The 24096-nt window shown below is 42.6% G+C and overlaps 2 long non-coding RNA genes across 6 annotated transcripts in view; one reads left to right on the top strand and one right to left on the bottom strand.

Moving 5' to 3' along the window:
• LOC112447502 (uncharacterized) overlaps positions 1-24096 on the bottom strand; it is a 142049-nt gene that overhangs the window by 55171 nt on the left and 62782 nt on the right. For 4 of the 5 annotated variants that reach the window (XR_009495383.1, XR_009495386.1, XR_009495385.1 and 1 more), the window contains exon 3: positions 4218-4277. The exons of the other annotated variant lie outside the window; for it this stretch is intronic. This is a non-coding gene — a long non-coding RNA (uncharacterized lncRNA). The remainder of the gene's footprint in view (positions 1-4217; positions 4278-24096) is intronic. 5 annotated transcript variants of the gene reach the window in all.
• LOC132345810 (uncharacterized) lies at positions 15426-16724 on the top strand. The gene is made up of 2 exons (XR_009495380.1): positions 15426-15510; positions 16356-16724. It is a non-coding gene; the product is annotated as an uncharacterized lncRNA (long non-coding RNA).

Genomic DNA, 24096 nt, shown 5'->3' with positions numbered 1-24096 from the left:
GTAACTAAGTGTGCTCCGGTACTTTTCCATGAGCTCAGCCCAGGATTAAAAACCCTCTGCCGTTTGTGTCCGTGAGTCTGTGTCCAGACTTGCTCCGGGCACTCTGCCCTGCTCCTGGCAATAGTATCAGAATGAAATCAACTTCTGTCTGCTCATCTCATCCTGTGCCCATTTTTTTCTTATTAAGCTCCACTCTTGCTTTGGAGCCCCACTCTTGGCTATGAGTTCCTCTGTCAACATCTGGTCTTGGTATAGTTTCTAAAGGTTCAAAGAGTGAGGAATTGCAGAATGAAGAGACTTGCAGTGGAGGTGAGCTTCAAGGAAATCCATCCACATTGGGCACCCTTTAAGGTACAAGAGGCAATGTACCGCTGTAATGCTCAAAGCCCTTCAAGAGAGGCTTCAGCAATACGTGAACCGAGAACTTCCAGATGTTCAAGCTGAATTTAGAAAAGGCAGAGGAATTAGGGATCAAATTGTCAACATCTGTTGGATCATAGAGAAAGCAAAGGGGTTCCAGAAAAACATCGACTTCTGCTTCATTGACTACGGTGAAGACTTTGACTGTGTGGATCACAATAAATTGTGGAAAATTCTAAAAGAGATGGGGATACCAGCCCACCTGACCTGACACCTGAGAAATCTGTGTGCAGGTCAAGAAGCAGCAGTTAGAACCAGACTTGGAACAATGGACTGGCTCCAAATTGGGGAAGAGTACATCAAGGCTGTATATTGTCATCTGCTTATTTAACTTATATGCAGAGTACTTCATGAGAAATGCCGGGCTGGACGAAGTACAAGCTGGAATCAAGATTTCCGGGAGAAATATCAATAACCTCAGATATGCAGATGACACCACCCTTATGGCAGAAAGTGAAGAGGAACTAAAGAGGCTCTTTATGTAAGTGAAAGAAGAGAGTGAAAAAGCTGTCTAATACTCAACATTCAACAAACTAAGATCATGGCATCTGGTCCCATCACTTCATGGGAAATAGATGGGCAAAAGTAGAAACAGTGGCAGATTTTATTTTTTTGGACTCCAAAATCACTGGAGATGGTGACTGCAGCCATGAAATTAAAGGATGCTTACTCTTTGAAAGGAAAGCTATGACCAACCTAGACAGCATATTCAAAAGCAGAGACATTACTTTGCCAACAAATGTCCATCTAGTCAAAGTTGTGGTTTTTCCAGTAGTCATGTATGGATGTGAGAGTTTGTGAGAGTTGGATCGTAAAGAAGTCTGAGCACTGAAGAACTGATGCTTTCAAATTGTGGCACTGGAAAAGACCCTTGAGAGTCCCTTGGACTGCAAGGAGATCAAACCAGTCAATGCTAAAGGATATCAACCCTGAATATTCATTGGAAGGACTGATGCTGTAGCTGAAGCTCCAATACTTTGGCCACCTGATGTGAAAAGTCATCTCATTGGAAAAGATCTGGAGCTGGCAAAGATTGAGGGCAAGAGGAGAAGGGGGCAGAAGAGGATAAAATGGTTGGATGGCATCATCGACACGAGGGACATGAGTGTGGGAAACTCCAGATCGTGAGAGGCAGGGAAAGCTGGTGTGCTGCAGTCTGTGGGGTCGCAACAAGTTGGACACGACTTCGTGATGGAATAACAGCAACAACAAGGAACAAGAACGTCGCTCCCCTGACAGCGTCCTCTGTGAGGTGCCCTCCTGCTGACCTCTGGGTTAACTGGTAAAGCGGAGTACAGTGGGCCCATCCTCCTTCCCTGTGCACACGGCCATTTGCAATGTGACTGCCCTCTCTTCTGCCAAGCGGTGCCATCTTTTTCTCCAACTCTGGAATCTGAATATGGTCTTTTGCCTTGCTTCAGTTAATGGGACACCAGCCAATGAGCTGGGAGGAGAATCTTGATAAGTGTGCATTCAGGATTGCCCTTTCTTGCACGCTATGGGACCCAAAACTGCCTCCAAAACATGAGAAGCCACAGGGAGAGACCCCAGCCCTCTCGGCTCCCCAGCAGAGTTCCCAAGCATCTGAATGAGGCCAGTTTAGCCCCAGATGATCAATTATATGCCAGAATGTGTAGCCAGCCTACAGAATCATGATACATACTTATGGTTTTAAGCATCTGAGTCACACTTAAAATATATATATATATAGCAAAAGTTGATAACAGTAGAATGTTACATTTACCAAGAAAGCATGAATGAGTTCCCAACCAAGAGAAATGATGAGAAATTAGTGGGAATGGAGGGGTATCCAAGGAAACATTCCTTCATATGGTGAGTTGCAAACTTGAAATGTTAGCTGGAGTTTAAAAGAAGTTTTTTTTTTTTTTTTTTAAGTCAATTCAGGATCTCATAGAAAATCAATCTCTCTGTCGGACTAAAAATATCTCCAGCTTTGAACACTTTTCCTTCATTCTTATTAGACTTGAAAGCATGCCCATTGATCTAGCAAGAGCAATTTGCTAATAATTAGACTGGCAAGGCAGGTTCAGGATTGTTACCAACAGGATGGGTGAGGGGCCCCTTCAGTTCACAAACGTCATGGTCCTGATGAGAGAAAGGACGAAGCAGCCGTAGCCACCACAAATGCCTGCTTCCCAAAATTCAGGTGAGATTAAACTCTAATGCAGGAAAAAGTCAGCTCCTCACCAGCAGTGCTGTCTGCAGAGGAGAGCCAGTCGGGCTCCCCTCCCAGGGGTCCCCCAGCTCTCGCGCACGCCGTTCACCGCCTCCCCTCTCCTCCCCTCCCTCGCCCTCATCTGCCTTCTCCTCTTCCTCCTTCCTCTCTGCTCCTCTGAGGATAGACAGTGCCCGGGTCCAGATCCCCCATGGACCTCAAGTTCACTGAGGGCAGGGTCTGTGCTCAACGCGTGTTTTCGTCTCCCACAGCACAAGGTACACAGAAGGCGCTCATCACACGCACTACAGAAGTGAACGGAAGAGGCCGAGCTCTGTGGAACACAGGGAGTCGTGACTGGATAACCCTGTTCCATCCCAAAGCCTGCACAGGGAGCTTGGCAAAGACTGGCTACCTTCTTCACATGAAATAAGCTCATATTACAGAAAGCAGCATGAGGGCTTCCCTGGAGGCTCAGGGGGTAAAGGGTCTGCCTGCAATGCGGGAGACCCGGGTTTGATCCCTGGGTAGGGAAGATCCCCTGGAGAAGGCAGTGGCACCCCACTCCAGTACTCTTGCCTCGAGAATCCCATGGACGGAGGAGCCTGGTGAGCTGCAGTCCACAGGGCTGCAAAGAGTTGGACGTGACTGAGCAACCTCACTTTCACTTTCACAGAAAGCTGCATAATGCATGAAATGTGTCATTTTTCTCCAGAGAAGGGCACCTGGTTTCCACCAGAAATCATGACACGGTACATCTGTGATTTGTCCACTTGAACGAATCCCTTTGAGTGCATTCCAGACCCTCTGCGTTGCTTGGCCCTCCTCTTGGGGAGGCCTGAGCAGGGGACAGACTTTGCGGTGTGCAGGGCAAAACCTCCTGAGACAGCACCTCCAAACAGGTTACATCCTGAGCTAAATATTTTTTGGAAGCTCAGACTAAAAACAGCATTGTTTGCTTTCAACTGGTTAATAGGGTGAGATTATTTTTACCGCTTCAGTTTGCTTATACCCCCAAAAAGAGAAAAAATCTATCCCTTCCCTTATAAAATATTTATTGTTTTATATTTTAAAAGAAAGAGCCAAATCAATTCTATTTTGAAAGGCACATTAAAAATGTAAGCACAAAGCACAGGGCACATTTCACAGAAGATTGGAACTGCTAACAGTTTTTTTTTTTTTTTTTTTCATTTACAAGAAGAAATCAAATGAAGCCAGCTTGCCTCTGGGGTTTTAAACATCATTACAATTCATCTTAATAATGAAGTTAAAATTAACTGAAAAAAGACAAAATGGAAAAAAAAAAAAACTCTCATATCACTTATATGAGCTTATTCATGGGAAAATGAATAAAAGGAATATCCTTTGGGTACAGTTAAGAAAACAACCAAAATTACCAGTACATAGGTGACCCATGATTGAAACACACCTCATTTTGTATTTATGGAAACATAAATTAATTCATAACACACACACTTTATACCCACATAAAACCATATGTTCAGAAACACACATACACACCCAACAAAACCAACAGCTCTTTAAATTATATTCAAAAATGTTATACCCATTATAATCTACTGACCATGGAATTCTGTTTCTGATATCACATATAACTAACCTGGAAACTCAAGTCAACTCTGCTTTGTGTAATCTTCCCAGCTGCCTTTGTGGAATCTTTCTGTTGAAGAACAAAAGAGGGGTAGAAAGGTCAGAGGGGACACCTCCACTCCATCAGTTCAGTCAGTTCAGTCGCTCAGTCATGTCCGACTCTTTGTGACCCCATGGACTGCAGCATGCCAGGTTTCCTGTCTATCACCAACCCCCAGAGCTTGCTCAAACTCATGTCCATTGAGTCATGGGGTCCATTGAGTCACCGATGCCATCCAAACATCTCATCCTCTATTGTCCCCTTCTCCTCCCGCCTTCAATCTTTCCCAGCATCAGGTTCTTTTCAAATAAGTCAGCTCTTCGCATCAGGTGGCCAAAGTATTAGTCTCAGCTTCAGCATCAATCCTTCCAATGAACACCAAGGACTCATCTTCCTTAGGATGGACTGGATGGATCTCCTTGCAGTCCAAGGGGCTCTCAAGAGTCTTCTCCAACACCACAGTTCAAAAGCATCAACTCTTTGGTGCTCAGCTTTCTTTATAGTGTAAAGAACTCTCACATCCATACATGACCACTGGAAAAACCATAGCTTTGACTAGACCAACCTTTGTTGGCAAAGTAATGTCTCTGCTTTTTAATATGCTATGTAGGTTGGTCATAACTTTCCTTCCAAGGAGCAAGAGTCTTTAATTTCATGGCTGCAGTCACCATCCACAGTGATTTTGGAGCCCCCAAAAATAAAGTCTGACACTGTTTCCCCTGTTTCCCCATCTACTTGCCATGAAGTGATGGGACCAGATGCCATGATCTTCATTTTCTGAATGTTGAGTTTTAAGCCAACTTTTTCACTCTCTTCTTTCACCTTCATCAAGAGACTCTTTAGTTCTTCGCTTTCTGCCATTAGGGTGGTGTCATCTGCATATCTGAGGTTATTGATATTTCTCCCAGCAATCTTGATTCCAGCTTGTGCTTCAAACAGCCCAGCATTTCTCATGATGTACTCTGCATATAAGTTAAATAAGCAGGGTGACAATTTACAGCCTTGACATATTCCTTTTCCTATCTGGAACCAGTCTGTTGTTCCGTGTCCAGTTCTAACTGCTGCTTCCTGACCTGCATACAGATTTCTCAGGAGGCAGTTCAGGTGGTGTGGTATTCCCATCTCTTTCAGAATTCTCCAGAGTTTGATGTGATCCACACAGTCAAAGGCTTTGGCATGGTCAATAAGGCTGAAGTACACGTGTTTCTGGATGTTTTACTCTCTTGCTTTTTCAATGATCCAGCAGATGTTGGCAATTTGATCTCTGGTTCCTCTGCCTTTTCTAAATCCAGCTTGAACATCTGGAAGTCCACTTCATAGGGCCCTTAAAGTCTTCAAGCGTACTCCTGCTTTGACTTCCATCCTCCTGCTCTGAGAGGAAGAACAAAATACGTACTTGCTTCTTGGAAATGGACAGGGGATTCGTTTTAACAAATGAAACCTTTTCAGAATCTGCAGCTGCCACGTTGGGGGTATAATGACGGCAACAATGAGGAAAGGCAGAGGCAGTTTACACACTAGAAGATACAGGGTCCCCGTGGCCCTCAGGTGGGAGCTCTGCCAACTCATTCATTCTCTTCTGCGGTCGAGTTCGGAATTCAGTCATTTCTTTTCAAGCTAGTAAGTTATTTTGATTTAATTGAAAAAAAAACAACCCTGTAATTTTCCTGAGTAGGTATGCTGCTGCTGCTGCTGCTAAGTCACTTCAGTCGTGTCCAACTCTGTGCGACCCCAGAGACGGCAGCCCACCAGGCTCCCCCGTCCCTGGGATTCTCCTGGCAAGAACACTGGAGTGGGTTGCCATTTCCTTCTCCAATGCATGAAAATGAAAAGTGAAAGTGAAGTCGCTCAGTCATGTCCGACTCTTCGTGACCCCATGGACTGCAGCCCACCAGGCTCCTCCATCCATGGGATTTTCCAGGCAAGAGTACTGGAGTGGGGCGCCATTGCCTTCTCCTACATAATAGGCTACTGCTGCTGCTGCTGCTAAGTCGCTTCAGTCATGTCCAACTCTGTGCGACCCCATAGACGGCAGCCAACCAGGCTTCCCCGTCCCTGGGATTCTCCAGGCAAGAACACTGGAGTGGGTTGCCATTTCCTTCTCCAATGCAATATATATGTGGAAAATAATACATGCACAGAAAATTTTTCCACAAAGTACTTATTTACATAATAAAACCAGAGATGACTTAGGCAGATAAATTAACATGATTAGGGGGCTTGATATCTAAGTCAAGATTTTAAATGACTTAATAATACCTTTCCACTGAAAAGATAAAGAATCATAGCAAGTAAGCAATTCAGAATATATGTGATGAAAAGCTATGGAATCATAGAATTCTAACATATATACATAATGGCTTAGATATCAACCCCAAGTTGAAAAGTGAAAGCATTAGTCACCAGGTAATATCCAACTCTTTGCAACTCCATGGACTGTAGCCCTCCAGGCTCCTCTGTCCAGGGAATTCTCCAGGCAAGAATATTGGAGTGCATTACCATTCCCTTTTCCAGGGGATCTTCCCAACCCAGGGATCAAACCTGTGTCTCCTGCATTGTAGGCAAATTCTTTACCCTCTCCACCCCAACTTAAGAACAGATTAAAACAGTGCTTCATATTGCTCAATTGGTTACTTCATAGAACACAATATATTCATTATATTCTCCTGTGGAAGGCAGTTTGCATGGTGGTTATATGCACAGGCTCTGAATTCACACTGCTTATATCCAGATCCCAGTTGCCTGCTAGCTGTCTGATCCTGCACAAATTAATCCTGCTTCCTGACATGGGTTTCATTTGTAAATTGGAGAGAATTCTCTCAGTTAGTGTCCAATCAGGAGACGGGAATTACATAATAATTTGAATGGGAAACATTTAAAAAAAAGAATGGACCATCGCAGGGTACTGGAGTAAGGAAGGAATGACTAATAAAAAGCATAAGGACTCCAAAGGACAGAGGAAGAGCACAAATGAGAGACAGACTTCAGGCTGAGGATGAACACCCAAGGAAGCAGTTGCCCTTGGGCTGAGATCCAGACCTCGGGAGAGGACACATCCACAGCTCACGGGATGAAAGAGAAGCCGCCGCGGTTTCTTACTAGTGTGACTTGCTGAAAATCCACCATCTGCAACCTATCAAAAACTTAACCTTCTCGGGTTCCAAGGAAAGCTGTTTGTGAGGAGGTGTCTCGATGAAAATGATCCACTAGAAATTTTATTTTATTAATACATTTTGACCCCACCCCTGCACTGAAGTTTCTTTAGTTGTAGTCAGAATAACTGCATCTTGACAAATCCAGTGATGCTTCTGCCTTGATTTTTCTGCTCCATCAGTACCATTGTTTTTCAGCTGCTAAGTCAGGTCTGACTCTCTGTGACCCCATGGACTGCAGCACACCAGGCTTCCCTGTCCTTCACTATCTCCCTATCCTTCCTGGGAGGATATTTTCCCTATCCTCCCTGTCCTTCACTATCTTCTCTATCTCACCATCTCTCAGAGTTTGCTCAAACTCATGTCCACTGAATCAGTGATGCTATCCAACATCTCATCCTCTGCCACCCTTTTCTCCTCTTGCCTTCAATCTTACCCAGCATCAAGGTCTTTTCCAATGAGTCGGCTCTTTGCATCAGCTGGCCAAAGTATTGGAGCTTCAGTATCAGTTCTTCCAATGAATATTCAGGGTTGATCTCCTTTAGGATTGAGTGATTTGATCTCCTTGCAGTCCAAGGGATGCTCAAGAGTCTTTTTTCAGCAACACAGTTTGAAGGCATGGCATTAGTTCAATACAATGATATTTAACAAAGTGAATATATTTTCTTTCTTGAAAAATGTTCTTCAATCAGCTTCAAAAATATCAGATTTATATGGACATTTCCCTATTCACTGATTATATTTGATGATTCCTCTTTCTCGTAATGTCACAGTGCCCTAACCCTTAATCCTAAAATGGTTATTTCCTACCTGAATAATCTGATCCAACTTCACTATATATACTGATGACCTCCACATGGATATCACCATCATTTACTTCTTCTTTTACTTTCAGGCCCATTTTTACACCCCTCTTCTTAGTATTTAAATATTTGGTAGGAAATTCAGAGGGGATTCTTGATTTCTCATACCGAAAACACAAATCTCTGCCTAGCCCTGTGTCTCTCTCATCTCAAAAACTGGCACTACCCTTTAATGACCTGCTGATGTCAAAACTCAGTCATCTTCAAGTGTTCTATTTTCTTATAATCCCATATCTAATCAGCAAGACAAGGTCCTCTGGACCCTGAACCCACAGCTTCTCTCTGCCTTTGCTCCGAGCTCTCTGGCCCCAGAGCCACCATTCTCTGGCTCTCTTACTTTCTACCAGCTTCTACTTTTTCCTTCCACAATTTCTGGTCCTCATGAAGGCTAACAGAAACTTTTCAAAGTCACCTCAGGTTCCATAGTGGAGAACAGCTAGTTTGAAAATCTAGCTTTTTCTTCTCCCTGCCTTCACAACTGGAGTAGATTGACAGCCTCCCTTGCAATTAGGTTTAGTCACTAAGGCCTTTCTAGCCAGTGACATAGAAAGAGAAGTGATGCTTACCACTGCCAAGTCTGAACCCCAAACCCTTCTCTGTATGATCCCCCATGCCTGTTTTCCTTCTTCCGGCTTGATACAATGAGCATTCACCTTGCCTCCGTATGGGTGTTACAGGGAGCAGCTAAGAATTCTTCTATCCTATCTTCTCAGCACCCTGGATGCAGGGCACGGGACCGTCAGAACAGACCGTCAGAACCACACCTAACCACATTCTCCCTCTATCCGCACCGCTGCATCTCTAGGAACACAAGCATTAAGGCTCTTCCTCTTTGCTCTCATTGCTTCCCAGGTGTGTAAGGAAGCTTTAGGGGGAGACGTCGTGTGGAAATCTCAGGTTTTGTTTCAAATATATTGATAATGTGTGGTCTGGTTGTGCACTTTCAAAGCACTTTGTACCATTTAATAATATTTGAGAGGTACAAGTAAAAATTCTCGATTCAAAATGTTTTATTCTATGTCAGAATATTCCAAAGATGAAAATGAATCTCTACTCTAGGAAGAGAATGATATCAAAAGTTGAATTAAATAGGAAAGTAGTGACACATTTTCACTCTGAAATAAATGTGTGAGACGAGCTGACAACAGGAAAGCCAGTTCAGATTCTCACGCCTCCAGCGTTACGGCTTATACTCAGAATCTAAAATAGGCATTTAGCTGGCTGATGGGGCAGGAAGGAGGGTCCGCAGCCCCTAATGCCTGCATCTGAGAACCCACTGACATCACTAAAATTAACACTGAAGACGAGGTTACCACCAAATTTGGGGATTTTTCTTTCTTTAAAGGTGAGTAGGCCAGACAAGCAGAAAATTTTGTCTCAGTGGCACAAAGGCTAAGTGTTGGAAAGTTAAAATTATCTCTGATAACATGAATATGGGCTTCCCTGATAGCTCAGTTGGTAAAGAATCTGCCTACAGGGCAGGAGATCCCAGTTCAATTCCTGGGTCAGGAAGATCCCCTGGAGAAGGGATAGGCTACCTACTCCAGTATTCTTGGGCTTCCCTGGTGGCTGAGCTGGTAAAGAATCTGCCTACAATGTTGGGAGACTTGAGTTCGATCCTAGGGTTGGGAAGATCCCCTGGAGAAAGGAAAGGCTCCCCACTCCAGTATTCTGGCCCGGAGAACTCCACGGGCTGTATAGTCCATGGGGTCGCAAAGAGTTGGACATGACTGAGCAACTTTCACAACATGAATATAAATTATCAAAATTGCTATGTGGAAATTCTCATTTCTCACAATCAAGTGTCCACTGGAGATTGTAAAGCATTTTTATTTGACTATTACAAGAAAAATGCAGTCTAACACCTGTCTTCAAGGAAGCCACGAGCCAGTGACTGCGGTCTAGAAAGCGTCAGGCCACATCAGCGCTCGGCAGGGCTGACACCACTGCTTCGGGGTCTGCAGGAGACGAGCACTACAGCAAAAAGCAGCGTAGGTTACTTCTGATTTTGGTCTGGTTGAGTACTCGGATGTTTACTCTCTCCACAGTTCATTGCACACGCAGCTGAAGCGGGAGAGGCATCGGCTAAGTGGGAGTTTCAGCTGTGCTATAGCATTTGTGTAGGTGAAAGGAATTGCCAATTAATCAGACAGTAAAGGTTAAACTTCCTCCTCAAGAAAAGGAAAACTATGGACATCAAGTCATGATCCAGATCCATGAAAATGAAAAGAAGGAAAGTTGGGCATTAGGGTCTATTTAAACACATTCTGTCTGCAGGGCGAAAGCAAGGCTAGAAAGGGTATTCCATCTAATAAAAGATTAATGTGCGAACTCTTCTGACTGATAACCACATTAGTTCCTCTCAGGGCTAATTATGCCTTTGAATCACATCCAAAAAGGAAGACAAAAGTTATCTTCGGCAAATGCTTATTTTAATTGTTTAATAGTGAATACTTTTTTGAGCTAATGGACTTATTTTTCTGAGAGGTATAAAAATCCATCTGTCCTCAGTAGAATATTGAGGATGAACAATGTTATTCCTTTAGAATAAAGATTTAGAATATTGTAAATACTGACATCCGATTGTTTCTGTCAAGAGATCATTTTAAATTGAATTTATTTTGGCCATGAAATTATTCTGTGGAGTTTGTGAATGTACCAAAGCTCAGGAACTAGCCTGCTGTTGGGGTCTGTATCTTCACATGAAAAAAATGAGGTCTTCTGTAACCTGATTTCTGTGCATCCATACAGATCAATGGAAAGCTAGGGCTGAGACTGTCTTACCATCTGATCTTTCTTGGACCATCAGGAAAATATATACACATGTTAATATCGTTTGTAAGAGGCTGACATTGTCTAACTACTCAGTGGTACACCAGGGTGGACATGGCAGTGGGGTATCTGGCAGGATGGAGTCCTTCATTACTGAAATGGTCTAGAATGTATGCACGGTGATATTAGACTATAATCCTGCTTTTAGTAGGCATTATTACTTTTACATTCTCCTCAGGCACTGCACCCCCACGAGTGTGCACGGCGACCCACGACCCCCATCTGGGTGTACCATTTAGTGTGACCTGACGCGCAGGATCACTGAATTCTCTCAGCCACAGAAAGGAAACTCAGAGGCAGCAAATGGCCTTACATAGTTACTCAGCTAGTAAACAAATTATTACAGCTACTCAACGATTCAGATAAGTTACTTGACTAGTAATGGAGAGTCAGGATTAACATGAATTAAAACCCAGAGCTTCCTGTTGCCGAAGCCTTTACGTTAACCATAGCTGGGCTGCTCAAATCTGCATCTCCGATCATCTCCTTCATTCCTTACATGTCGCTTTTTCAGTAGAGAAGTACTCAGTCTGACGCAATACTAACCAAAATGACATTTGCACCCCAACGTTCCTAGTGATGAGGGAAATGTTTTCTCCTGTGAATCCTGTTGCAGGAAACGCTTGCTAGACAGGGCGTGCACTGCCCTTTGCTCCTCTACCGAGGTCAGAGCAGTGAGGCAGCGAGCCTGGAGGAACACTGTGTATGCTCAGCTGTGACCCTCCAGGAAGAGCGCATCCTCCCTTAACTTGAAGACAGCATAGACCCCTCGTTACTGAACTATCTCAGGCTCAGTCTACTCTCCCTGAAGTCAACAAAACACTGTAGGGAGGAAAATACCAGATAAAAGGATACAGTGAATTTTCTCCTTCCCTTACTGTTTACTGGGTTCAAAATTCATTAAAAGATTTTCATACAACAACGAGGATGAGATTCAGTAACCACATTTTAAAAAATACACTTCTGAAGACCTCTATAAATTCTTTATCAGGCTATTGACTAACCAGACCATTCCCAAGTGGGTGGTTTACCTAAAAGGGAATGGGTATGTCTTCGCAGCCTACATGGTGGGAAGGATACGAGGGCTGAAGTCTTAGACGGAGGTGGAGAGAAAGCTGCTTCTTTCTCCGGGAGGGGGTGGATTCAGTCTGCACCCTCGCTGTGAACGCGCACGGCGTGCTCACGGCGCTGGTTAGCGAGCTGCCCCCGGCCCTGCGGCTGAGTCAGGAAAGCAGCTCTCCGAGGCCCCTCGCCGAGGCGTGGGCCGCAGTCTGTGCGGGCGCCGGAGTCAGTTGACACACCGCACAGCTAATTAGGCCAAGACACTGCCCGCAAGCGCGCTCCTCTGCAGCCTGTGTCCTTATCACGGATACAGGACCTGGGAGGCGGCTTCCTCCTGTCTTCTCTTCAGTTAGAGTTCCCTGGTGCCTTCGGTGGAGCCCTTCCCTGCACAGCACAACCCCGTCTGATAACTGGCTTTAACACCTGCGTTTCTGACCCCGAGACAAGCCTTCGTGCACAGCCTTTCTTTGGGTCTCCATTTTCTCTGCTATAAGCTGCAGAAGATTCCCTTTCAAACACTAGGGAGCTAAACAACGTCCTGGAGAGACGGTTGACAGTATCATCATTATAACAAGCACAGCCTATGGTCCAAAGGTCTCACTCCACGCCGTCAACTCTAGAGAAATGTGCACTTAGGCTCCCCAAAAAGCCTTCACGATAATGTTCATAGCAACACCATTTGTAATTGTCAAAAGCTACTGGAAACAATCCAAAGAGAATGGATATATAGAAAATGTTATATAAAGTAGCAGATTGCCATATAGAAAGAAGAAGAAACAACTCCAGCATGCAGTAACATGGGTGGATCCCATGAACATAAACAGCAAAATTAATAAAGGCAGAAACAAAAGCATGTATGTTGTATGATTTCATTCTTGTAACATATAATAAATACAGCAAAACTATTTCATGATGTTAGAAATCATGAAGATAGTGGTTGCCTCGATGGAGAGGGATAAACATTGACTAGAAAGGGGATTAAAAGGATTTCGGTATGCCGGTAACACTCTGTTAAGAGAGAGGTCTTTTCACATGGGTTTGTTCAGTTTGTGAATATGTTGTTTTTCTTGCTCAGCCGCTCAGTCATGTCCAGCTCTTTGTGACCTCGCGGACTCCAGGCTTCCCTGTCCTTCACCATCTCCAGAGTTTGCCCACACTCATCTCTATTCAGCTGATGATGCCATCCAACCATCATCCTCTGTAATCCCCTTCTCCTCCTGACCTCAATCTTTCCCAGCATCAGGGTATTTTCCAATGAGTTGGCTCTTTGCATCAGGTGAATTGTGAACATTCATGAAACTATATGCTTAAGACATGTACACTTTTCTTAATGTTACTATATGGTGCTAAAATACCTGAATTTAAAAGGTATACTTAAAACTAATACATTATAAGTCAACCATATAGCAACAAAAATTAAAAATAAATTAAAAGTACACTTAAGAAAGGCAAGATTGGAACTTACTTACTCTTACCAATATTGCCTTACTCTTGCTAACATCCTTCTCCCCATCCCGGACCTCACCACCTTTTCTGTGGTTTGTTTTCTTCTTTTTTTCAGAGTCATAAAACCCCATGAATAGAGGAGCCTGGTGGACTGCAGTCTGTGGTCTTGCAAGATAACGTGGCATCTAAGCTGCCACCCCCAAGAGGCTGAAGGACAGATCCTCGGGAGTGCGGCTTGCTAACTTCCCTGCACGTATAAATCCTGCCCTTTAGCAAACTCAGATCAACAGCTGGAATCAGGATATGTCTCACTTCTACTGTAGTGAAACATCAGATTCCATGGAGACCACATCTTGCTTTCACAGCTGAAAGTCTAAAGTCAGCTCAACACACCTCCGTCCTTAGTCTTCATTTATTCACAAGGTTCGTATTAAATTACCCTTTAATTACTTCGGCCATGTTGGGCCTTACGCCCCACCATGGAGACGGCATCGGCAAGCGCGGCCCACGTAACCGTCCTCTGCCTCCCTCTGCCCCTGACGCCTCGCCGAGCAGGACGCAGCTGCCCTCGTTGACCCCGGCGTGGCGGGCATCGCTCCCTCCTCCGCGGCCCCCGACAGGAGGCACAGAGGTGCAGGTGGGCCACGGCGGCCCCTGGGCCTGCATCTGGCAGTGAAACCCACTTGGAAAGAGGTAAGACAAGCATGTGAATTGCGTGAGTCCATTACGTGATTCTAGGGTGTGTAAATAAAATTTCCTTTAAAAAAGTTAGAACCAGAGACATACTTTTAGTGTCCGCTTGTGATTTATTTTTTCTTATTCACGAACCATTGATATCTTAAATGCCCAAGCAGATTTTAAATGTTTTTTATCTCATTTCCATGAAGTAGGGAGTCCATTTAAGTAGAATGTGGACTCCAGGAAGCATATTTTTAAGACCTAAAAAAAAAAAGGAGTCCATAACATTTTTCTGTAACTTTATCAGCTTCATTAATTAAATATTTACTCACTGAGTTCAATAATGTCAAGTAATAATACAGCCCATTAACTATGATTTCAGCTTTCCAGAATAACATGCGTAGCTAGATATGTACCAATCTTTTGGGTAGAACTCATAAAAATGGTATAATATTACTATGTTGCCAGCTTCAGTTTCATTTCCAACAAATCTAACAATTGAAAACTTTAAAGATATTTTATATTGGTTGAAAATTTGGACAATAGTTGGCATATCAACACACAATGCAAATTATAAACATCCTTTTGAACCTATCACTTTTCAGGCCAGTCTTGGTGATGTCTCTCACTTACATTATAAATAATGTTAGCACAAAAGAATAACCAGACTCTTAAGACTACAAATTATCTACATTTTTTCCTCCAAGATACTTTGACATTTCCAAGTAAACATATATTAACTGATGCACCTCTGCCCTTTGCTCAGAAAAGATGCATTTCCAGACATACAAGCCCAGAGGACAAAGATTTTACCGTACCTCCAACCTGATCTTTATTTTAAATTCTCTTTATTTAATTAGTGTGAGGAATTTTTAGGCAACCTTACCAAAAATGGGCCCCTCCCCCATAGGTTTCCTTTCCACCAACTCTGAGTGCTTCCCGTGGCTCACGCATAGGTGATACAGAGACAAATATGACACTCTCTGGCTTCTACCTCTAGAAGATTTCCACCCATCTGCCGATTTCAGAACACATGCGTTCCCTTAGCGCTCTGGAACCTGGTTGATCAGTTTCTAATAAGGAATCGAAGCTGCTTTTAGAATGCAGCTTTGTGACAGATCTTGCGTATTCTTACACGCCGCAGTGAAGCAATGGGTGAGCGCCCCTCCATCATCTCCTTTCTTTGACCTCCATCCTCTCATCCACTCGCCCAAGGACTTTAAAGGTCAGGTTAGTAAGGCGATTTCAGTAGGAATCCCAAACTGCTGCAAAAAGCTATACACCCTTCTGGAATCCACAGGGTAATTTTTGTGCCAAGGTTCTGCAGACAGTTTTCCATCGATGAAGACTGGGGATGAGGCGCCAAAAGCCCGGAAAACTGATGTTGACATGCGATGAGCCATGCATCCTACTTGGGCACTCCTCTGCTTAGCCCGAGACTATTTCGGGGGGTCTGTCGTTTTAGAGATACAGTGATGAGAGAAACGGCCTCTAATTTCTTCTGAACGATAAAATCATGAATATGTTATAACTATCCAATCTGATTTTTCCCCAATCAATTTTCAACTTGATTTCATCTCAGGGTCAGTACTAAGGGTCATTTTATATGCAGGAAATGTCCCTGCACTGAATTTATTGCTCTCAGTCTCTCAGCCAGCTTACTACTCCTGGATCAGAATGTTAATTGCACTAACATTAAGGGCTATTTTTTTTTTTTTTTCTTGTTAGGTGGCTGGCAATTAACACTAATACTATGTGAGTTGTGGCATAGCTTTAAATTCTTCAAGTAGCTTGATAGCTACCTTAAGGAAAACACAGTAATTCTTTTTCCTTTTTTTTGGCTTAAACAAAAGACATTAATTTTGTCACAGTTCTGTCCGATGCAAGTCTAAGATCAAGGCATTTGCAGTAATGGTTCCTCCTGAGGCTGCTCTCCCTGGCCTGCAGATAACCATCTCCTCCCACGGTTTTTCCTTCACACGGTCTTCCCTCCGGGCATGTCTAAGTCCTAATCCCTCCTTTTTTTTTTTTTTCAATTGAGAGTTAATTGACATGTAATATTGTATTGGTTTCAGGTGTACAACACTCTTCAATATTTGTGTACACTGCAAGATCATCACCACAATAAATCTAGCTAACATTCGTCACCATTCAGAATTACACAAAAATTTACTTCTTGTGATGAGAACTTTTAAGATGTACGCTCTTCGCAACTTTCAAATGCACGATACCGTGTCGTTAGCTGTCACCACCATGCCGCGTCTGATGCCGCAGGACTCGCTCACATTTTAACTGGCTGTCGGTACCTCTGATCACCCTCACGCGTGTCACGAGCTCTCCTCATCCTCCACCCCATACTTCTGGTAACCACCAGTTTGTTTATCATTTTCCATAAGTTCATTTTTGGGTGTAGTTTTTGGTTCAGTAAAATCATATTTGTCTTTCTCTGTCTGACGTGTTTCACTTAGTGTAATACCCTCAATGGCTATCCATGCTGTCACCAATGGTGAGGTTTCCTTCTGTTTTATAACTGAATAGTATTCCATTTTATACACACACACACCCCACATCTTCTTTATCCAGTCGTCCATCAGAGGACACAGGTTGTATCTATATCTTGGCTATTCTGAGTAATGCTGTAGTGAACACAGGGGGTGCATGTATCTTTTGGGTTTCCCCTTTCTTCAGATAAATACCCAGAGTGGTATTTATTACCCAGTACAGGGTAATATGGTAGTTTTATTTTTTAATTTTTGCAGGAAACCCCATATTCTTTTCCACAGTGCTTGCACCAATTTACATTCCCACCATCAATGCACAAGAGTTCCCTTTTCTCCCCATCCTCATCAATATTTGTGATCTCTCATCTGTTTAAGAGCAGCCATTGAACAGACATGAGCGGATAGCGCACTGTGGGCTGGACGGACCTTTCTCTGATGATTAGTGATGCTGAACACCTTTTCATGTAATGTCAGCCACGTGTGTGTCTTCTTTGGAAGAATGTCCACTCAGGTCCTTGGCCCTCTTTTTAATCAGACCATTTGGGTTTTTTTGATATGAAGCTACATAAGCTCCTTGTGTATTTTGGGTATTAACCCCTCGTCAGATACATGGTTTGCAATGGTTATGCTAACTATTCTGTGGTAATCAGTTCTCAATAGTTAAATACATCAAATCACAATGTCGTCCACCTTAAACTTATATAATGTTATATGTTAATTATATCTCAATAAAGCTGTAGGAAAGAAGAAAGAAATAGGGACACAGGACAAACAGGCGAAGTGAAGGCACTTGAGAAGTGGTTGTCATTGTTGCTCAGTCGCTCAGTCATGTCTGACTCTTTGTGACCCCATGAACCGCAGCACGCCAGGCCTCCCTGTCCATCACCAACTCCTGGAGTTTACTCAAACTCATGTCCATTGAGTCCATGATGCCATCCAGCCATCTCATCCTCTGTTGTCCCCTTCTCCTCCCACCTTCAATCTTTCCCAGCATCAGGGTCTTTTCTAATTAGTTGGCTCTTAGCATCAGGTGGCCAAAATATTGTAGCTTCAGCATCAGTCCTTCTGGTGAATATTCAGGGCTGATTTCCTTTAGGATGGACTGGTTTGATCTCCTTGCTCTCCAAGGGACTCTTAAGAGTCTTCTCCAACACCACAGTTCAAAAGCATCAATTCTTTGGTGCTCAGCCTTCTTTATGGTCCAGCTCTCACATCCATACATGACTCCTGGAGAAAACATAGCTTTGGCTATGAGGACTTTTGTCAGTAAAGTAATGTCTCTGCTTTTTAATACGCTGACTAGGTTTGCAATAACTCCCAAGGAGCAAGCATCTTTTAATTTCATGGCTTCAGTCACCAAGTGCAGTGATTCTGGAGCCCAAGAAAAGAAAGTCTATCACTGTCCCATTGGTTCCCCATATATTTGCCATGAAATCATAGGACTGGATGCCATAATCTCAGTTTGTTGACTGTTGAGTTTTAAGCCAGCTTTTTCACTCTCCTCTTTCACTTTCATCAAGAGGCTCTTTAATTCCTCTTCGATTTCTGCCATAAGTGTGGCATCATCTACATATCTGAGGTTATTGATATTTCTCCCGGCAATCTTGATTCCAGCTTGTGCTTCATCCAGCCCAGTGTTTCTCATGATGTACTCTGCATATAAGTTAAATAAGCAGGGTGACAATATACAGCCTTGGCATACTCCTTTCCCAATTTTGAACCCTCTGTTATTCCATGTCTGGTTCCAACTATTGCTTCCTGACCTGCATACAGATTTCTCAGGAGGCAGTTCAGGTGGTCTGGTATTCCCATCTCTTTAAGAATTTTCTAGTTTTTTTTGATCCACACAGTCAAAGGCTGTAGTGTAGTCAATGAAACAGAAGTAGATATTTTTCTGGAACTCTCTTGCTTTCTCTGTGATCCAATGTATGTTGGCAATTTGATCTCTGGTTCCTCTGCCTTTTCTAAATCCAAATTGAACACCTGAAAGTTCTCAGTTCACATACTGTTGAAGCCTGGCTTGGAGAATTTTGAGCATTACTTTGCTAGCATGTGAGATGAGTGCAATTGTGCCGTAGTTTGATCATTCTTTGGCATTGCCTTTCTTTGGGGTTTCAATGAAAACTGACCTTTTCCAGTCCTGTGGCCACTGCTCAGTTTTCCAAATTTGAGGGCATATTGAGTGCAGCACTTTCACAGCATCATCTTTTAGAATTTGAACTAGCTCAACTGGAATTCCATCACCTCCACTACCTTTGTTCATAGTGATGCTTCCTAAGGTCCCCTCATCTTCACACTCTAGGATGTCTGGCTCTAGGTGAGTCATCACACCATTGTGGTTATCTGGGTCATTAGATCTTTTTTTACAGTTCTTCTGTGTATTCTTACCACCTCTTCTTAATATCTTCTGCTTCTGTTAAGTCCATACCGTTTCTGTCCTTTATTGTGCTCATCTTTGCATGAAATGTTCCCTTGGTATCTCTAATTTTCTTGACAAGATCTCTAGTCTTTCCTATTCTGTTGTTTTCCTCTATTTCTTTGCATTGTTCACTTAGGAAGGTTTTCTTACCTTTCCTTGCTGTTCTTTGAAAAATGGTAGATTTCAATATAAATAGCAATTATATTACATATAAATGGACTAACTGCTTCAAACTATAATTTTCAAATTATAAGAAAAATATGACCAGATTACATAAAGAAAATTATAACCCCATGCTATTACAAGAGATATCTAAAACATACAGAAAATTGGAAAAAAAAATAAGACCCTATAAATACTAATTGAAGGAAAACTGATATAGCTAGATTTATATCAGAGAAATTAGACTATTAAGAGTAAGCATTATTAGGCATACAGATAAAGATTTCAAAATAATACATTCAACTCACCAGGAAACTATTTATCTAAAATTATGTCTCCAAAATATACAAAGCAAGAATTAACAGTATACTAATAAAATGTTTTCTAAAGAAATGGAGAGAGAAAATGTTTTATAGATTGAAGTTCTCAGTATTGTAAAGCTGATGATTTTTTTCCAAGCTGATTTTAAGAATTTATGCATTTATAATCAAACTCCCAACAAGTATTTTCTGGAACTTTACAAGTGGATTTTAAATTTTATGTAGAAATGCATCAATTATCTATAAATGATAAATTTTTTTCAACCCCATCTTTTATTTATGCACCCATGTCTTAATTTACTGATTTTAATCTTCAAAATGATATTGAATAGAGTTCTACTGTACTTCCTTGTTTTGAAACTGACCTCAAGATCAATAACATTAAACAGATGCTTAAAAAAAATTTTTTTAAATCAGAGTTAAGGGAGTTATTTTGTGGTGATTGTTTCCCACATTTCCCCATAAGTGTATAAACTCTTTTTCAAAAGTGTTTCCTCTATCTCTTTAGATTATATATGATCTCTCTTTTTATCCTGTTACTGTAATTAATTACATTGATTGGGTTCCTTATATTATACCAAGGACTTCCCTGGTGGCTTAGCGGTAAAGAATCCATCTGCCAGTGCAGGAGATGTGGGATTCATCCCTGGGTCAAGAAGATCCCCTGGAGAAGGAAATCGCAACCCACTCCAGTAATCTTGCCTGGGAAATCCCATGGACAGGGGCGCCTGGCCAACTATAGTTCATGGGGTCACAAAAGAGTCAAACATGACTTAGCAACGAAACAACATATTGTATCAACCTTGTTTTCCTAATCTAAAGCCAAATCAGTCGTGGCATGTCATCATTTTATGTATTGCTTGATGTGATTTGATAACACGTCATTTTAAAACCTTTACATCCATTTCTAAGGGTGAAATTGATCTATAATTTTTCTTTTAATATCCCTGTCAGGTGGTGATACCAAGATTTACTAGCTTCATAGACTGAGTTGGCACGTATTTTCTCCCCTCCCTCCCCTGCTTTGTCTCAGAGGGATTTTTGTTGTTGTTTTTGGCGGGGGTGCGGGGTGCGGGGTGGGTGGCGGGGAGGAGGCTGCTGCTGTTTCTTAAATATATATTAAAAGAAAAGCATGTTTAAATATCTCACTGTGAATGTGATTTGTCTATTTTTCCTTTTAGTTTTGTCCACATTTGCTTTATGCAACATATGCATTTAGAATCATTACCCCTTACTAATGAAATTAATATAATGACATTATGAAAGCCCCTGACTTGTGGTTAACAGTGCTCCTTGCCTCTGTCTGGCATCACTCTAGCGCGCTCAGCTCTCTTGCTGGCGTTTGTGTGACACACCCCTCCATCCTCTTTGCTTCGTGTCCCACGTCTTGTCCTTTATGTGTCCCTTGCAAGGGCAGTATGTACTTGCTATCTCGTAATCTAGCCTCACAGTCTTTATTTCTTGGTGGCGTCAGGTAGCTCATTTACATTTAGTATCATGACAGATACAGTTATAATAAGCCTACATTTTATTAGTTTTCCTGTTTCTCTTGGCCACCCTCCGCTCCTTTGTCCTTCCGTGCCTAACTTTGGATTGGCTGATTATCTTTTAGTGTTCCATTTTTCTCTCTACTAACTCAATAGTTGTTCACTCTTTTATTCTTCTATCAGTGATTTCACTAGATTAAAAATGCCTCCTAACCTTACCAAAGCCTAATGCTCTTTGCTACTCTCCCTTGTTTCCACAATTCAGGAACCGTACAACAGCGACCGTCTTTCTTTCTTCTCTTGAATTACATGTTACCCTCGCGATGTATTTTAGCTCTGTATCTATTTTCAGTGATAGCTGACTTGATTTCTTTGCTTTATGTGGCAATATTAATTGGATAGACCCTTAAGTACTAGTGGGTAAAGAGGAACCATATCTCAATATAACAAAGGTCACACAGAATAAACCCACAGCTAACTTAATACTCAGCAATGAAAAGCTGAAACACTTCCCCTAAGATAAGAAACAAGGCAAGGATGCCTACGCTTAGCACATTTACCCAGCACTGTATTGGGTATGCTAGTCACAGCAACAGGACAAGAAAAAAGAATAAAAGAGTCAAAATTGAAAAGGAAGAAGTAAGACTGTCACCGTTTGCAGATGGCATGATGCTATCACAGAAATCCTAAAAACAGCACCACAGAAACTACTAGAATAAATGAATTCAGTGAAGTTTCAGGATAAAAAATTAATATAGAGAAATCTTACATTTTTATATACTAATAATGAATAGTCAGAAAAGAAATGAAGAAAACTATCCTTTTTAAAATTACAACAAAAAGAATAAAATACCTAGTCTAACTAAAGAGCTTGTACTCTAAGAACTATAAGACATTGGTGAAGGAAGCTAAAGATGACACAAATAGAAAGATACATCATGATGATGGGAAAATAACAAATACTGGAGAGGGGGTGGAGAAAAGGGAGCCCTACTGCTCTTTTGAGACAGCAACGGCACCCCACTCCAGTACTCTTGCCTGGCAAATCCCATGGATGGAGGAGCCTGGTGGGCTGCCGTCTATGGGGTCGCACAGAGTCGGACACGACTGAAGCGACTTAGCGGCAGCAGCAGCAGCTCTGCTCTTTTGGTAGGAATGTAAATTGGCACAACCGCTATGGAGAACAGTATGGAGACTTTTTAACAAACTAGGACTAAAACTGCCATACGACTCAGCAATCCCACTACTGGGTACATGCCCTGAGAAACCATAGTTCAAGAAGGCATATGTACTCCAAGGTTCACTGCAGCACTGCTTATAAGAGTCAGGACATGGAAGCAACCTGGATGTCCATAGACAGATGAATGGATAAGGAAATCATGGTACATATATACAGCAGAATATTACACAGCCATTAAAAGGAACGAATTTTACTCAGTTGTAGTGAAGTGGGCGAAAGTGAAAGTGAAGTCACTCAGTCGCGTCCGACCCTCAGTGACCCCATGGATTGCAGCCTACCAGGCTCCTCCATCCACGGGATTTTCCAGGCAGGAGTACTGGAGTGGGGTGCCATTGCCTTCCCTGAGTGTTCTTGCCTGGAGAATCCCAGGAATGGGGGAGCCTGGTGGGCTGCCGTCTATGGGGTCACACGGAGTTGGACACGACTGAAGTGACTTAGAAGCAGTGAAGTGGATGAACCTAGAGCCTCTTATCCAGAGTGAAGTAAGTCAGAAAAACGAATATCGTATCTATATGGAATGTGGAAAAATAGTACTGGTGAATCTATTTATAGAGAAGGAATGGAGACACAGATACAGAGAATAAACTTGTGGATACGGCAGGGGAAGGAGAAGCTAGGACAAACTGAGAAGAGGTAGCACTGAGATAAACACCCTGTCGTGTGTGAAATAACAGGGGGAGCCCAGCCTGGTGCTCTGTGCAACCCAGAGAAATGGGGTGGAAGGCAGGCTTATGAGGGAGGGGGGATAGATATACACACATATACATATACACACATATATATAGTTATACTGATTTGCGTTGATGTTCAGCAGAGAAGGAGGTGACAGAGGATGAGATGGTTGGATGGCATCACCAACTCAATGGACATGAGTCTGAGTAAGCTTCAGGAAATAGTGAAAGACAGGGAACTCTGACATGATGCAGTCCATGGGGCCACAAAGAGTCGGACGTGACTGGGAGACTGAACAACAGCAGAGACCACCACAACATTGTAAAGCAATTATCCTCCAATAAAAAAAATTCATAATGTGAAAATGACCACAGTATTCAAGGTAATCTACAGATTCAATGCAATCTCAATGGTATTTTTCACAGAACTAGAAAAATTAATTCTAAGATTGTATGAAAACACAAAATATCTCAAGTAGCCACAAGCATCTGGAGTGAAAAGAATTAAGCCGCAGGTATCACATTCCCTGATAAGTATGTGCATGCTAAGTCTCTTTAGTCATATCCAACTCTTTGTGACCCCATGGACTGTAGCTCACCAGGCTCCTCTATCCATGGGATCCTCCAGGCAAGAATAGTGGAGTGGGTTGCCAAGCCTTTCTCCAGGGGGTCTTGCTGACCCAGGGATCAAACCCATGTCTCTTGTGTCTCCTGCACTGGCAGGAAGGTTCTTCACTTTCCCACCTGGGAAGCTGAAGGAGTATGGTGCTGGCACAAAAACAGACAGGAACGTCACTGGGATGGAACAGAGTCCAGAAATAAAGCCACACTTAAACGGTCAACTTGGCTATGACAGATGAAGCAAGAACACACAATGGGGAGAAGACAAGCTTTTCAATGAATGGTGTTGGAAACACTGGACAAGTGCATGCAATGTAATCCATTTAGACCACTTTCTCACACCATGCACAAAAATAAAGGCACAATGGAAAAGAAAATGAGACCTGAAACCATAA

The sequence above is a fragment of the Bos taurus genome, chromosome 7 (assembly GCF_002263795.3).
Source record: "Bos taurus isolate L1 Dominette 01449 registration number 42190680 breed Hereford chromosome 7, ARS-UCD2.0, whole genome shotgun sequence".
Classification (NCBI taxonomy): Eukaryota; Metazoa; Chordata; class Mammalia; order Artiodactyla; family Bovidae; genus Bos; species Bos taurus.
This window is presented reverse-complemented; position numbering and strand designations above follow the sequence as displayed.